This window comes from Thermobia domestica, chromosome 1 (genome assembly GCF_964235325.1).
Source record: "Thermobia domestica chromosome 1, izTheDome1.hap1.1, whole genome shotgun sequence".
NCBI classification, from domain to species: Eukaryota; Metazoa; Arthropoda; class Insecta; order Zygentoma; family Lepismatidae; genus Thermobia; species Thermobia domestica.
This window is the reverse complement of record NC_137454.1, coordinates 34,340,952-34,359,232: the sequence shown is the minus strand read 5'-3', so window position 1 is coordinate 34,359,232 and position 18,281 is coordinate 34,340,952. Positions and strand designations below refer to the sequence as shown.

The 18,281-nt window shown below is 36.1% G+C and overlaps 1 protein-coding gene across 4 annotated transcripts in view; it reads right to left on the bottom strand.

Moving 5' to 3' along the window:
* The window catches only part of LOC145684407 (regulator of G-protein signaling 20-like), a 560,986-nt gene that overhangs the window by 9,983 nt on the left and 532,722 nt on the right, over positions 1-18,281 (bottom strand). The gene's annotated exons all lie outside the window — the stretch shown is intronic.

The following is an 18,281-nucleotide window of genomic DNA, read 5'->3' as shown; positions in this document are numbered from 1 at the left end:
AACATCGTTTAAAAAGAAAACTATATAGAATGTTTGGTTTTTATCACAAACAAATGAGTTACAGTTAGCGTAGTGGCCATCGGCTGAAGTGAACGCTAGTGTTACTGAAGCTGCGGTAGGGCCGCGGTGGCTCAGTGGTAGAGCGTTCACCTCTGGTGCTAGTGGTCTCGGGTTCAAACCCTGCTCCCGCCAAGTGAACTTTGTGGTGGACAAACACCGTGTGCGTGGGTTTTCTCGGGGTTCTCCCGTTTCCTCCCACGTTCTTCAATCCACCATTTCATTCATCTCTCATCATCACCGTCTCCTTTAGCCTAACCGGCATAACCGTGGGACGTAAAACTCAAAAAATGTCATTTCATTTTTTGAAGCTGCGGTAGCAGTCGCTTTTATTTAGAAGTTGCGAGAACAATATTTTAGCACTGCACGGAATATACTATCATCATAACCGGCTGGATTATCAACTCAAAGCAATTAGGGAATAACTATAAATTAAAGACGAGTTACTAACTATTTTTCATGAGTCAAATTAAAACACAAATTTGTTAAATTGATTCTATACATAAAACTGCGCGTGTAAAGGAATAAGTTGTTTCTTGGTAAAATATTAATGTCCCAGTAAAATATTAATGTCCCAGTAAAATATTAACTTTCGTTGAAAATCGAGTGTCCGGTCCGGACGCGGGACAAATAAGTCAGAAATCGGTATAGTCCTGACAGAATTGGGACGGTTGGCAACCCTGGGTTCTAGCACAGCAAAGGGAGTTCGTTCAAAATGACGTAGTTGTTGGAAACACATGTTGTTATTATCTGGAATATGAGACGAAAGAGAACATAATCTGTACACCTGTAGAAGTGCCACTGCTCAAGAATTAATGGCCATTCGCTACAAAAAAGTACAACCCATGCTAGAGAAGAAAGTTCGATAAGTAAAGAGCTGAGAGTAATATCTGTCTTTACTCATAGCTTTTTTGATAAATTAAAATGTCAATCTAAACAAAAGAGCATAAAATCTTTGAAGAATTTGTCAATAAATGTTTGAGAGCTTTATTTATATATTTATCCTTCTAAGAATGTATATACGTACACTGAAAATTTAATGCTTATAGTAAAAATGCGTATTTCATAACTTAACAGTGGTACTGATTTAAGCTAATTTATAGTAGATGATATACAGTTGGTGGGCGAAGTTTAGAGATATTATAAAGGACTTATTTACGAAAATCAATTTGTAAGATCTTTGTGAGTAAATGTAAGATCGAAACTTTAGGAATAGACCTCTATAATGCTAATGACAACGTTGGGTACTAGAGTGTTAAGACAAAAATTGCACAGAGAAAAATCCGTTCTCCGGACAGCGCTATATTGTACAAATATACGGTATCCTCTTGCTTACTATAAAAATCAGTACGGAGCATACGTTATCCGTATGCTACATAGGCACTGCCCTTAGATGTTACATCATGCCTTTGCTGGATGTCGGACATCTAACAGTTTTCCGTACATCACATTCATATACTTATGTTACCTTCGTCAGCTATATGTTATATACGTCCATTTGTATGTGAGATCGTGACCGCCTACATGGTTTCATACGGAAAGTACGCATGAATGGAACACTTATACAGAAAGTATTATAAAACATGGGTTTTCAGTTATACGTCTGCTGTACGTTAAGTCCAAAAACTACAGGAATTACGCATGTAACCTATCTTTTTAAGTACGCCACCTACATTTTTTTTCAGTGTGGCTGTGGAGAGACTCCAATATGATTCGATGAATGATAATATACAGGTTAGCACAAAAGTAGGTATATAAGCAGTGACTTAGAGTTTCTTTATTATTTGTCTTTAATATCTTTTCACTCATACCTTAACCTTGGATCAAACAGAAGCAAATAAACTAATTATCTTAACTAAAATGTCATACTTTATAGGACTGTATACCTACTTTCGGACCACTCTTTACATATTTATTATTATTACTATTACTGTGTGCTGAAGGACGAGCATATTTCGAATGTATATAATCAGAGTAAGATTAATGCATGATGTCGAGTGTCCTTTGTTCTTACTTTCTGAGACAGACAGAATGTCGACGTGAGACACAAGAGAAACCAATTTTACATGAGAAAGATAATCACAAAAACGGAAATCAAAAGCACTCCTGGATTCTGAAACTATTAAAGAACGACAAAGATTTGTTTTTGTAATCTCTATCTTGACTCAAAATCTTTGAAAATTAGAAAAAAAAAAGAACACAAGATAAATGGCGACTTTTGAGGGAAGTCACTAAATAAAAGGATCAAAGGTTAATTGCTGTAAGCTAAAGAAAGAAAGATTTCTTAACACACCAACTCTTGTGTATAGCTTTATGAAGCTGTATAAAACTATCTTCCTTAGTTTGTATCCAAACAAAAAATTAAATTTCTACGTATGTGACTTCAGGAGTGGCCACTGCCAGGACTATAATGTAAATAATGTTGGTATGTGCGGTTTGTGTCAAAGAGTTATATGCACAATAATGTCGACTCATTTCCTTTGAGACTTGCCATAATTCATGGAATACCTAATAATATCTTGCATTTTTTGGCATTTCTAGTACATCATTGGGCCATTTTGTGTATTATTTGCGACTAACAAACTAATCCATATTGTGATATTGAATAGGGGATTCGAAAGCAGAACTGAGGCATATTTTATTTCGGGTGGACTTCCCTTACACGTACTTCATTTAGTACCACTATGAATATGTATTTTATAATGTATACAGAATGTCATCATTGATAATACCGTAAATTAAAAAGCAATTATGTACGATTTTTTTTCATAATTTTCTAATGAAAGACGTCGCACCAGAAGCAAGAGATATTATATCCACTGGCAATGCAGTTAATGTCTAAGGGTTTGGAATTTGGTTAAAGACACATGTGTGTTTGCTCTCTTGAAAACTTGACATAGGATACGTTGTAATATCAAGGATAATATATAATTAAAACTTACAGAAATGATTCCTAATACGCAATTAATCTGTTAAGTTGATAATACTTCTTACCATAAATTAATGTAATGACAATATAAATATTAAGAATATTTTGTAAGATAAATGAAGGTAAAAATACTATTGCAGTTAGGTTGAGTATATTTGGCAACAGAAAATATCTAACCAGGATAGTATTGTCAAGCTGAGAATATTTCGGAAAATTGGCCTTAAGTTTGCCATTTCTAACTCACATTGATCTAAATCTGTGGTCGCCAAACTAATGAAGCTTCTGAATGATAGCACCGTCTTAAATCCTACTATGAGCTACCAACCAAAATAACTACCAACTTTTAAAAAAATCACACATTTTTTATTCCCAAATTGACAACACTGATCAAGGTTAGCCAACCGGAACCCTAATGTGATCCACCGACAATGTTGCCGAGAGCTACTAGTAGCTCGCAATCGACGGCTTGGCAATCACTGATCTAAATTATATTTACATGTAGTTTTGAGACAAAGTTTATGTCCAATAACAGTAAAATCTTTAGTTTATCTTAAATAATAATAATAATTTGACAATATAGTCTATAATAATTGTAAAATCATTAAGGTGTTAACAAGTAAAATATAAGCTAGTTTCTGAATTGGAAAATTAACTTTTGACAAACAAGTCTACTTTGAAAATGTATTTTCACCAAGAAAACCGTGACCCACACTTTATATTGACATACTATAATCTAATCCGTCCACACACCATCTTTCCGTGCCCCCTAAAAAAGAACTAAGACATTGGCAACACTTGTACAATATATTTAATACATAATGTGTACAGTAATTTCATTATTTAAAGTACACTAATCCAGTACTTCGATACCCTTTTAAATGTATGAGTGAATAATGTGAAAATACGCTTTTAGTAGTATCATTAACTAAATATGTAAGGTATGAACAGTGTTATGAAAAATACAGTATCTAGTAGCTAGTCCATTTAATGGAGAAATTAACTCTTAATACTTTCATATTAGGACACTGGCGCAAATCCCGGGGGGACGAGGGGGACATGTTCCTCCAATCTTGGACCTGGGGGGACTGTCTCCCCAATAATCTGACGTGAAAAGTGCTTTTTGGGATAAGTGTGATGATTTGTGTCCGACCGTCATAAAGGAATGCAAGATTAAATTGATTTCTCCTGGCTTTTTGAAATAAGAGTCTTATTCTATAGTACTTCAACCTGAACTTCGAGCTGTAGTGCGTTTAGTAGTCTCATCAATATGTAGTAATTCCACTTCCGCTACTTGGGCACAATTTGCAATAAATGCCAGAGGAGGATATGCTCCTCTTCTCATGCTGGAAATTTGTCTCAGCTGTAGGTAAGGGTACAAATCCCGGGGAAATGGGGAGACATGTCCCCCCCCCAACATTGGAACTGGAGGCTCTCCCAATAATCCAATTTGAAAAGTGCTTTTTGCAAATAAATATGATGATTTGTGTTCGACTGTCACAAAGGAAAGTGATATGAAATTGGTTTCTCTTGCCTTTTCCATTTTTAATGAAAATGAAGGCGTGCGACTGTGCGTGACGTAACCTGGATGTGAAATCTTATATCCTCCTCTCACCTAGGCCCTAGCACACGAGAAGTATGTAGACTATTCAATGTCAGTAGAATCTATCTTTTCAGTAAATGGGCATTTCATCTATTTGTAGTATCAGCCTAAGCATCTACTCATGCTTCGTAAGCTAACTAACTTATAGCCTATGGAACCCGGAGATTCAATGCCGCGTTCACAAAAGCTCTCCACTGACTTCTATCCTTAGGCAACTGGATCCAGTTTCTACTTTGTATTCCTATTTTTGCAAGATCCACCTTAATATTGTTTTCCCATCTGCACCTAGGTCTTCCTAATGGTCGTTTTCCGATTAGTCTTCCAGTCAAGACTTTGAAAGCGTTTCTACTTTCTTCCATTCTAGATACATGATCTGCCCACCTAAGCCTCCTAAACTTGATGACCCTAACAATGTTTGGTAAGCCGTATAATTTATGTAGTTTCTCGTTATGAAGTTTCTGCCATTCCCCATTCCTCTTCCTCTTGGGTCCGAATATTCTTGGGTCTAAGGGTCTTGTTCTCAAATACTTTCAATCTATGTTCGTCCCTGAGAGTAAGCGACCATGTTTCGAAACCATACAGAACAACAGGAATGATTATCGTTTTATATATTTTAAACTTCAAATTCCTCGACAGAATTCGCAACAACAAGAGATTTTGAACTGAATAATAACACGAATTCCCTGTTTTTAGTCGACATTTAATTTCTTCGTGAATAAGATTTTCCTTTGTTAATATTGATCCTAGATACTTGAAAGTATCCACCTTTTCAAAAGTATTATTTAATATTTTAACGCATTCATAACTTGCCGTATTACGGTCTCGACGCATTTCCATGTATTTAGTTTTCTCTCCGGTCAGACGCAGGTCAAAATGTAGTTCCGGAGGTAAAATTCCCACCATTCGGATCTCCGGGAGGGGATGGCTTTGGAAGGACTATTGGGCGAGAAAGTGATGATGGGGGGAGACAGATAGAGAAAGAAAGACAAGGAAGAGCAAAAGTTTTAGGATAGGGACATGAAACGTACGTACTATGTTACAGGGAGGAAAATTAGAAAATCTTAAAGAAGAAATGAAACAAAATAATTTAGATTTGGTAGGCGTTTCTGAATTTAGATGGGAAGGTAATGGGGTATTGAACAGCGAAGAATATAGAATGTTTTATTCAGGTAATGAAAAGGGCGGTCATAATGGCGTAGGAATAATTCTTGGAAAGCGCTTAAAGGAGAAGGTAGTGAAAGTAGAATTTATTGATGATAGAGTTATGATAAGACTTAAAGGAAAAAGAAGGATCTAGTGGTGATACAGACATATGCACCGACGACTTCGTATGCAAATGAAGAAGTAGAGGAAAATTATGAGAAAATAGAAGAAAGTATAGATAGGGAGAAGAAAGGTGCATGCATAATTCTAATGGGAGATTTCAATGCAGTTGTGGGAGAAAAACAGGAAGGTAGTATCGTAGGCAAATATGGTTTAGGCGAAAGAAATGAAAGGGGAGAGGGACTGGTGAATTTCTGTAGACATAATTTCCTAGTAATTGGGAACACTTGGTTCAATCAGCACAAGAGAAGAAGATATACATGGAAATCACCAATAGACGGCGGAAGATATCAGATAGACTATGTTATGATTCAGGACAGGAATAGCTTAAAGAACGCGAAGACCCTTCCCGGGGCTGATATTTTCTCTGATCATAATCTTGTGCTGGCCGAAGTAGATATTCAACTGAAAAATGTAGGCAGAAGAAAAGTAGGTAATAAAGTGTTGAATACTCAAAAGTTGGAAAACGAGGAAATAAGAAATCTTTTCGTTAAAAAATTCGAAGAATGTTCAAACGAGGAAAGGATAGGTGCAGGTAGTAACGCACGGTGGGAACATATTAAACGTTGCTTACAACAAGCCGCAGAAGAAGCAGTAGGTTACCGCGAACACAAAACTGCTAAGAAACCATGGGTTACAGAGCAGATGTTACAGAAAATGAGGGAGAGGAAGATGTGGAAACAGGTTGATACAGAAGAGGGTAGAAAGATGTACAGAAAGTTAAATAATGAATTACGAAGACAAACAGACAGAGCGAGGGAAGAGTTTTACAAAAGAAAATGCGAGGACATAGAAGAATTAGAAAGAGTTGAGAAATATGAGGAAATGTACAAGGAGGTGAAATCTATGGAATTTCGGAGAGAACAAGGGGATATTATGGTGGCAGTAGAAAATAAGAATGGGAAGGTAGTCAGCGAGAGAAATGAGGTCATAGGAAGGTGGGAAAGAATACATTGAAGACTTATATGAGAGTAAGGATAGCCCATTTAGCCTAAATATTGAAGTAGAAAATGAAGTAGGCGAGGATGATAAAGGATTTAGTATTCTTAGGGATGAGTTTGAAAAGACTATATCCGAGATTAGGAATGGAAAGGCAACCGGAATAGATAACATACCAATCGAAATCATTAAAAAATATAGGAGACAAGGGAAAGAAAGAATTGTTCCGACTATGCAATGAAATATATGAAACAGGAGAATGGCCAAAAGACTTTCTGAAAACGATCATGATACCGATGGCTAAGAAATCGAACCCAAAGAGATGTGAGGATTATAGAACTATTAGTCTCATATCTCATGCAGCTAAAATTCTGCTCCGAATACTGAACAGAAGGTTATATGAAAGAACAAATAAAGAAGTTGAGGAGGAGCAGTTCGGGTTCAGAAGAGGCAAGGGCACAAGACATGCAATTGGATTATTAAGGGCGATCGGTGAAAGATTTATAGAAAAAGGGAAAGAGGTGTATGTTATATTTATTGATCTTGAAAAGGCTTTTGACCACGTGAATTGGGAATTGTTGTTGGGTGTTCTAACGAAGATAGGGTTGGAATGGAAAGATAGAAGACTTATAAGAAACTTATACATGAACCAACAAGTAAGTGTTAGGATAGGGGAAGAACTGACGGAAGAGAGTGCAATTGGAAGGGAAGTTCGACAAGGATGCTGCCTCTCGCCAACACTATTTAATGTCTATCTAGAAGAGATAGTGAAAAAGAGTTTACATGATGATGATGGTATTTCGGTAGGAGGTAGAATGATTAGATGCATAAAATTTGCAGATGATATGGCGCTTGTTGCAGAATCTGAAAAGAAAATCAATAAAATGTTAGAAAAATGAGAAAGAGCTTTGAAGAATATGAGATGAAAATAAATTTTAGAAAGACAAAAGCCATGGTGATTGGAACGAAGGTGTCTGTGTCAAATATAAAAGTAGGAGAGGAGAAAATAGAACAAGTGAATAGTTTTCGATATCTGGGTAGTATTCTTAGTAATAACATGAAGTGCGAACTTGAAATAAAAGCAAGAATAGGAATGGCGAAAGAAGCTTTAGGAGGAAGAAAAGTCTGTTTTGTGGGACCTTGAATAAAGAGTTGAGAAAAAGACTCATAAAATGCTTCGTGTGGAGTGTTGTACTGTATGGGGCGGAAACGTGGACATTACGTAAAGGTGATGAAAATCGACTGGAAGCCTTCGAAATGTGGGTGTGGAGAAGAATGGAAAAAAATAGTTGGGTCTAGCGCAAAACGAATGAGAGAGTGTTAGAAATGGTGGGTGAGAAAAGAAAACTTTTAGATATTATTAGGAAGAGGAAAAGAAACTGGTTGGGACATTGCCTAAGAAGAGATTGTATCATGAGGGACGTCCTAGAGGGTATGGTGTCGGGAAAGAGAGGGAGGGGGCGAAGGAGACTACAATTAATGTATGATATAAAAACAGAAAGATCATACGCGAAGACGAAGAAGTTAGCGGAGGACCGTGGAGCATGGAAGCTTCTCAGCTGCGGCAAGTGCCCTGCCAATAAAGGCAGAATACCTATCATGATGAGTTTTCTCTTTATTTACTTCTAAACCCATTTCCCTACAAGCGTTTAATAACACCTCTGCATTTCTTTCTATTGTTCTCCTATCATCTATTAAATTTACATCATCAGCGTACGCATAACCTGTTGAACACCGTTCAACTCTCGGCCCTGTTTGCTATCTTTGATTTTCCTTATAGCGTATTCCAGGACAAAGTTGAATAATAATGGCGACAACGCATCTTCTTGTTTCAGGCCATTCTCAACGTGAAACCTCCTGGCCAAAAATTTTCCTACCCGGACTTTACTTTGGGATTCATTTAAACATGCATTAATTAATCTAAGTAGCTTTTTCTGTATTTCAAATTCTGTAAGAACGTTGTACAATGTTTCTCTCCTAACCGAGTTGTAAGCCTTTCTAAAATCAATAAATAATTGATGTATCGAGCTACTGTATTCCCACTTCTTTTCGAGTATTTGGCGAATGGTAAATATTTGGTCGATAGTCGATCGATTTCATCTAAATCCGCACTGATAATCTCCAATGATTTCATCTGCCTATGGGGTCAATCTTCTAATAGAATGTTTGAAAGGATTTTATAGGATGTTGACAGAAGAGAAATGCCTAGATAATTATTAGTCAGTTTTGTCGCCTTTCTTGTGGATTGGAACAATGATTGATTCTTTCCACTCTTGTGGAAATTCTTCCTTGTTGTAGATAAAAAGGATGAGTTTGTGTATCTTGTTCCACAATTTTTCGCCTCCAGCTAAAATTAACTCAACCGGAATGTCGTTTACACCCGGAGATTTGTGTTTCTTTAATTTCTTTATAGCGATTTCTACTTCTATTCGGTTGGGTTCTGGAATATACGGTTCTACGGTATGTATCTCCCTTTCTCCACGCACATTAGTTTTTGGCTGCGTGTTAAGCAAATCGTCAAAGAAATCTTTCCATCTATTTAAAATGCTATCTGTATCAGTGAGAACTGTTCCATGAGCTTTCGTTAATATAAGCACGAGGTTGATAGCCTTTCTCAAATTCATTGATCCTTTTATACATGTCCCGAATGTTTTTATTTTTACTATTATCTTCAAGTTCCTTAAGTTTAGCTTTCAAAAAATCGCGTTTCTTTGTTCTAAAAGTTTTGGAAGTTTCCCGCCTGATATCAACGAAATTTTTAGTAGTTATTTCATTCGGATTTTGTAGCCAACGTAATTTTGCATGTTTTCTCTTCTCTGCTATTTCGAACCATGGTTTGTTCCTACGTACTTTCCGCGTGTCCCAATTTTTCTTTTGAGGGAGGATGCTTCGTAAGCAAAGAAAAGAATTCATTGCTGCAATATTTTTCTCCATAATCTTAAGGTTACATCTGTTAAGTAAAGAGTATATGACATGCGTCTGATTTCTGTAACGATTCCTCTAATACTATTGAGATAATCATCATTTTGCTCAAATAAGAGTGTTGTTGCGTCATACATGATTGATGTTCTTTCTTCATATTTTTGGAGAAGTCATTATTTATATTATTATATTATTATAAAACAATTTTAACGTTGATCTTTGTGGATGCCTAATTAGAAACATACCAATTATAAATATGCATGTATTCAGATTTCAGAATGTGTTCACGGCAGTGATTTGTAACACTGATATGTACTCTACATCGCCTAATATATAATATACTCTACAACAGGTTCACCTCAGAAATCAGATTCATCTACCGTAATATGAGTTTCTTCTCCCTTCTCTAGAATGAGCCTCAAATCTGCCCACCTCCCAATGTTGAAGACAAACCAATGCCGTATTTAGGATTTTGTTTCGAGGAGCTATGCCCAACACAAGGAAGGAAGTGGGCAATTGCCCACCTGAGTTTGAGAATTAAATATATTTTAGTTTATGCATAAATTGAAGTTATAAGGGCAAGAATTGCAGACCGACAAAAATTTAGGAGTGAATCTAACCCTTTATTCTATTCATACAAGAAAAAGGAAGCATCCTCTTGTCCTTCCTAATTTCCCGGGCTAATTATTCCACAGTTTTGATTTTCTTTAATTCAAACATTTCCTTCTTTTTAAAATAACCAAACGATATAATTTTTCTTTTGTTATAATAACTAAAGTCCTGTCATGTTGATATCTGCTCAAGTTGGTGTGGAACACCAGTTTCGCTTATCAACTCTTCTTAGTTTTGGTGTTTCTGATGACGGCCGACTTGAATCACAACTGACAACGGTCGATAAAGTATGATAGGCGAAATGAAAGAAAGTAACATCAAGAAAAAGAAACAGAAAAGTAGAAAGGACGAAAGAAAGAACAAAAGGATGCAGTTCGTACATTGAATGAAATTTGACAAATACAGTATTATTTCTGAACAAAGAGCATAAGAAAATAGAAAGTCAATGACATTCTTAGAAATGGTAAGAAGGGTCATTGTTGTACGTGGAATGCGAAAAACTAACAAATTTATTTCGGGGGGAGCTTGAGTCCGATTGCCCCTTAAATACGCCACTGATGACAATTCTGCTCCTCTGATCCTTCACAGCATTGTTTTTCAACTTCATAAATATTTTGAACATCGCTTATATATATATATATATATATATATATATATATATATATATATATATATATATATATAGATAGATAGATAGATAGATAGATATAGATAGATAGATAGATAGATAGATAGATAGATAGATAGATAGATAGATAGATAGATAGATAGATAGATAGATAATGTGGGAACGGTGTTACCCGTCCCCCCCAATATTGAAGATAGATTTGCGCCGATGTATTAGGACACATGTGCGATGAAACATAATGTAATAACATTATTTTGCCTCGCATTATCCATTCATTTTTATACAATTTGTTTCATTTTAAATGAAAGGATTATTTTAAGTTCTAGCTAGGGTTGCCAGATTTCTAGACGCCGCCCAGGGTGTCCGGGTACGAAATATATTCTATGGGTCTGTGGGCCAACGAATTAAATGCACGGGCTTATATTCCACTTAATACGCTATTTACGCGTGATAATAAACGTTATGCTTAGTTGTTCGTAGTTATTACAAGAATTAGATTTTTATTGTAAAAAAAAAAAAAAAGCAACCTAAAAGTCATATTCTTTTCATTAATACACCTGCGCTAAAGTACTGCACTTACACAAGAATAGGAATTAAACGTAAAAGTAGTTTCTATGGAAACGCATTGTTGAATGAGCTTTCCGTTTTGAAATCTTAATACTAACACTTGATACGAAAAATATTAATTGTAAATTATGGAGTGTGGTTTCCGAGAAAGCAGATGAACCACTGCTGTTTAAAATCATGCAGTATATTCTGGCAATAGTAATGCGCATATCCAACGAGTGTTTAGTGTAACGACATGGTCAAATAATACATATAGAATTTGTAATGGCCGAAATTTGTGCTCAAATTTCATGAAACAATTCTGGAAAATACAAATAGGACTCTTCTTCACTCACTGAGGAACTCCAAACATATAAATGATAAAATACGCTTCTATAATTACAAATGTATTGTTTTATTTTCATTTAGTTTGATGCAGTAAATGTTTGGTTAATAATAATAGTAACTAATAACCATTATAAGTATTTGAAATGCCAGTGGCAGTATAGTGAAATGCAGAAACCTTCAGGTTCAAATTTGTGCCTCAATTACTCAAACGTTGCTGGTCTCCGGGCTTATCTTCAGTTCACTCTGGTAACCTTAGTTCGAGCAGTTACAGCTTAAAGCAGGAGTATTCAAAGCAATGGCTCTCGGGGCACATGTCGAAGGTAGAGCTCCTTGCTGTACCCTTTTCAAAAACTAAGTACAAGAAAACACTATTAAAATTAGTTTTAAATATCACAGCATTATCGCTAAGTGGCCCGCAAGCGCCCCTGAAATTGTTAAAGTGACCTACACTATTTTACTGGCTGAAAACCCTTAGTGAAGGCTGATTACTTTGTTTCGCACTCTGGCTGAAAACCCTTAGTGAAGGCTGATTACTTTGTTTCGCACTATGTTCACATTGCCTTCACAAAGGAGGCTGTATTTGATTGTGATTATCTTCTTTCTTCAATGGTCAAGTGATTTCTACTAATTAGATATGAAATTGTGGCCCAAAGACCAATTGTATGCAATTTTGCAGATATAATAACATGCACATGTATACACATATACATATGGTTATCAAAATAAAGGACACACCTTGAGGTGAAAACCTTCAGGTTGCCACCGTTGCTCCCGGGCTTTTGATGGTGATGTGTTAGGGCGAACTTCGTACTACGTGACAAGCAGTAGAACGGCAGTATGCAGTGAACGGAATAACCATTGATAGTGTAAAAATGTGTGATTTATCTTATTTCTAAAGAAGATGAATTACTGGCGCTCAGATTATGTTGGGTAATCTAAAACTCGCGCCCACGCACAGTGGAAGAGAAAGGTGATGCTAAGGGTAAAGGGAAGTGATTTATAATTTTTAAAAAAACTCAAATCAATAAATGACAATATCTCTATGCAACCGGAAAACTCATTGGTCTCTAGTTTCTTTCAGAATATATTGAGTTCAGCTATGCTATACATAATACACAGTAGCTTGGTGGTCTGGTGAGAAAGGTTTCTAGTTCATTCCAGGAATGTGAGTTTGTGGTTAATAGCATCGTTTCCATAGCTTTCTTTCTGGGTCCTCCAGTTTACCTCCATCTTTTCATTCCACCAACTGTATCATAATCAGGGCCGCGGTGGCTCAGTGGTAAAGCGTTCACCTCTGTTGCATGGAGGCCTTGATTCGATCTCAGCTTGCGTCAAAAGAAATTTGTGGTGGAAAACCACCGTGTGTGAGGGTTTTCTCCTGTTTCTTCCCACTTTCTTTATTCCACCATTTCATTCATTTCACATCATCACTGTCTCCTTTAGCCTAGCCGGCATAATCGTGGGACGTAAAATTTAAAGATTTCATTTCATTTCTATCATAATAATTCATTTTCATCCATCTTCTTCAGCCTAAAGGGCATAATGATAAGACGTTAAACAATAATTTTACTTTTCCTATCTTGTAAATTTCTATATAAAATTATATTTTTATGGTAAACTCGATTGTAAAAATTGTGTTTATTTACAAATTCATTACTGATATTTCAAGTATTGAACGTGATGTCTCGTTTTCATCATTTTAAAGACACAAGTGCTCAGGGGAATTCCCTTTATTTGGAAAACTTAAAGTGTATTACATTCAATGTTAATAATTTCTTTTTGAAAAAAGAAGTAGAAACGAAATTACGAAAAGGAAAAGGCGAAAAGGGGTAAAAAAAAAAAAATAGCATTGCAGTGGAAAAATCTTCCAATTTGAATTTCCTGCTTTTAGTGTCTGAACTCACAAATTTGTTCTCCATCCAATTTCTAGCAGAAAATCTCGTTTGCTCTCGCAATTAAAAGTTAACGAGGCTTTTAACGATCAAAATCTTGGCACCTCTGCCGCCAACGAGTCAATTATTTCCTCACAACCACTTTGCAGTCACTCAGAATTCATGTTTGCAAAAAGGGACGGACTGGTGTGAGAGAGGGTACCGGCGAACGTTATAGGTTTAAAAGGGACAGAGGGAAAGATTTTTTCTTAGCATTATAACTTGCTCTGCTGGCAATGACATATCCAGTAACTTCAGCCTTCACTTTTTTTTTATCATTTTTGTAAAGAGAAGAAGAAAAGAAAGTCGAACACTAATTTTTCGTTTCTAATTCTTTAATGAGTATACGCGAGTAAGATTTTCTTTTCCTTTTAAATTTACGGAAATACTAGAAGGTCAAAGGTGCCACTTAACATACATCCTACAGCATTTTTTCACGCATTACTCTAGCCAATTGTTTTAAGTTGGTCCCAAGGAAAGGTGTGTGGGTAGATTTACATCAAAGTTGCTCCACCCGAGTGTGACGTAATGTCACACGGTATTATTATGAGGATCAAAGTGGAAACGAGCCTTGCGGGGCTTCTAACCCCTTTCGCTCGCTTAGCTGTTTCATAACGTAAGTAAATAACTTTTTATGCATTATATATTACGTACAAGGGCAAATGAGATTATTTTCTATCGTATTTTAATGATAAAAGTGTTATTAAAACTTTGAAAAAATAAAAGAAACTTTCCTTGGACCAGGTTTGAACCCACGCTTAAAGCGATTTTTATTACTAGTCCGTGTGCTAGCATGCTCGGCCATGAGGACCGACAGCAGATGAGGTTTGATTTGTGTTCTATAAATGCTAAGTGGCGAGAACCGGATAACTTCAACCAATCAAAACCGTGTATTTAGCTCCTATGGCTAGAGTCGAGCATGATTAATATTGACTCCCTACATGCCATCCTACATCACAAAGTTAGCCATAGAAGTTACTGGACACCCAGGCTACTGACCATAGACGCCAATGATCACTACAGCGACATTTTAAAGAGAAATCAATTACACAAGATATAATTGAATGCCACATACATCATGCAGAAAGTTCAAGATTAGTTAGATCCTGACAAACTACTGGTCACTGATACCAATAGCCATAGATGCCAACGGATAATGGAGTATCATTATGCTGTTCTTCGTGCTTATTATAGTTAGCAGATTCTCAGTCTTACCAATCAGTGGTAAATATTCTATGATTGAAGTTTTATTATTAGACTAGTAAAAGTGAAGGCATTGGTTGACAACACCATTGTCAGTTGGTATTGTTCCGCTGTAGAAAGCAATCAATCTAAAGTGTGTAGTCATTGGTGTCTATGGTCAGTAGCCTGGGTGTCCAGTAGCTTCTATGGCTCACTTTGTGATGTTGGATGGCATGTAGGGGGGGAGGGTCAATATTAATCATGCTCGACCCTAGCCATAGGAGCTAAATACACGGTTCTGATTGGTTGAAGTTATCCGTTTCTCGCCACGTAGCATACATAGAGCACAAATCAAACATCATCTTCTGTCGGTCTTTGCATCCTTGCATCTATCATTACTATCTTGCTTTGCATCTCTTGCGATACAGAGTAGGACAAAGCTCTAAGAATCACTCTTACAATAGTGAATTCAGCTCTTTCTTCTCCGACTGCTTTTCAATCTAAAACGATAGATTCCATTGGAAAGCCTTCAAACAAGGTATATGCCGGTTTTCACGAAATCTTCTACAAAAGTTGTACTTAAACATGATCATTTCTCAAGATGGAGCAAATTACCTCTTTAACTCCTAATTTCAATTCAGATAAAACCTATTAGGAATTATCGAAAAAACCGCACGCATTTTCTTAAATGGAAACCAGGTATCTTTTGCAAAAAATTGTTTTTCATTCTTTTCAAAGCTTTCAGGCACAATTTTAAGAGGAGTAAATACCTTATATAATTCATATTGCATCAATATTAAATAATAGTTTACAAAACTTGTCATGAAAAATAGTTTTGTTATCTTCTTACGTGTATTTGAAAACTAAAATGATACTAAAACTAAAATTCTAATTGGAAGGTTTCACTGAGAAGATAGGACGAAAGGATATCTTGAAATCGATTATAGGCAACGAAAGTCTGCATAAGGAAAGAAACGACAGCAGCGTTAGGCTCGTGAAATTTGAAACTTATAAAAGCTTATCGTGAAGAGTACAGAATTTCCATATCGCGGCAGCCGTCACAAATATATTTGTACCTTACCAGATGAAAAAACACAATCAAATTGATCATGTTTTAGTAGACAGAAGAAGACAGGCTAGTATACTGGCGTTTGGTCGTTTACAGGATTTGACAATGACATTGGTCACTACCTGGTAGCAGCGATAATAAGAAAGAGATTATCGTTGAATGTAGGAAATATTCAACACCTTAAAATGCAGAAGTTTAATTTAAAGAAATTTGAGAACAGGTGCGAGAGGAATAACAGATTAAAAAGGTAAATAGAGTATTGGTTTTTGAAGGTTCAGAGTGCACTAGTGTTGAGGATACTTGCGTTGAAGTTTCATTAAAATTTCTGCAAGAGAAAAATTCGAACACATGGAAATACATAGGAACAAACTACTGTTCCGCCAGGAATGCACTAAACTAGCAGTGAAGAATAAACAAGCAAAACTGTGTTGGCTACAAAATTCGACATAACTACACAAACTTCCAAAATTTTTACAACGAAGAAACGCAATGTTGCGACGGCTAAAATTAATGAACTTGAAGATAATGGTAGAAATAGAAACATTCGTAAGATGTATGCAATCATTAACAAATTTAAGAAAAATATATCATCATCCTCCAGCTTACACACGCATGCCGAAAGCTGACGAAAGCCAACGATACAATAATCATGATACAGATAACATTTTGAATAAATAAAAAGAGTTTTTTCTAAAATTTGTTTAACATCCAACCGAAAACAGCATTCGTAAAGAAAGACAAATGCACACAGTAGAACCGTATATTCTAGATCCTAACCGAACAGAAAAAGAAATTGCTATAAAGAAGTTAAAGAAACACAAATCTTCGAATGGAGACAAATATCCAGCTGAGCTATTTTTATCAGGAGGCGAAAAATTGTAGAACAAGATACACAAACTCATTCTTCTTATCTGGAACAAGGAGAAGTTACCACAGGAGTAGAAAGAATCAATCTCTGTTCCAATCCACAAGAAAGGTGTAAAAACTAATTGTAATAATTACCGAGATATCTTATTTCTGTCACAACACCCCATAAAATACCTTGAAACATTCTTTTAGCAAGATTAACCCCATAACTAGATGAAATTATTGGAGACTATCAGTGCGGGTTTACGCAAAATCGATCAACTATCGACCAGATATTTACCATTCGACAAATTCGAAAAAATTGGAATAAAATACTCCGGTACCTGAATTTTTTTATTGATTTTAGAAAGGCCTACGGCTTGGTTAGGAGGGAAACACTATATAACAATCTTACAGAATTTGGAATAGAAAAGCTAGTTAGATGTGTTTAAACGAATCCCGACGTAAAGTCCGGGTAGGAAAGTAATTGTCCACAAGCTTCCACGTCCAGAATGCCTGAAGCGGATGCATTGCCGCTATTACTATTCAACTTTCTTCTGGGGTACGCTATAAGGAAAATCAAACACTTGCAGTGAATGGGTTTAAAAGTAAATTCAGAGAAAACTAAATACATACCGGGATCGTAATACTTCAAATTACAGATGCGTCAAAATATTAAATGATACTTTTGACGAAGTGAATACTTTCAAATATCTAGGATCATAGATCTCAGACCAAAAACAAATGTCGACTGAAAGCAGGGAATTCGTGCTGTTATTCAGTTCAAAATATTTTTTTCGTTGCGAATTCTGTCGAGGTATTTGAAGCTTAAAATATATAAAACGATAATCATGCCTGTTGTTAATGTATGGTTGCCAAATATGGTATCTTACTCTGAAGAAAGGACGCAAACTAAAAGTATTTAAGAATAGAATCGCGAGCCAAATATTCGGACCCAAGAGGAACGTGAACGGGGAATGGCGGAAACTTCACAATGACGAACTGCATAACTTATACCATTTACCAAACATTGTTAGAGCTATCTAGTCTCGGAGGCTCAGGTGGGCAGGTCATGTAGTCAGAATGTAAGAAAGTAGAAATGCATTCAAAGTTTTAACTGAAATTCAAAGTTCAATCCAACGATAAACAAAACCTAACAGATCATCATCGAAAAAAATATATCACGGCTTTTCAATTTTGATTTGAAAGAGTATAGGGCCGCGATGGCTCCGTGGAGGACGTTCACCTCTGGTACATAGGGCTCCTGGTCAGTGTTGCCAACAAGTTGACATAAAAAGTCGCTAAATGGGAGATGAAATGACTCCAATCTTGGGTGAAAAGTCGCTAAA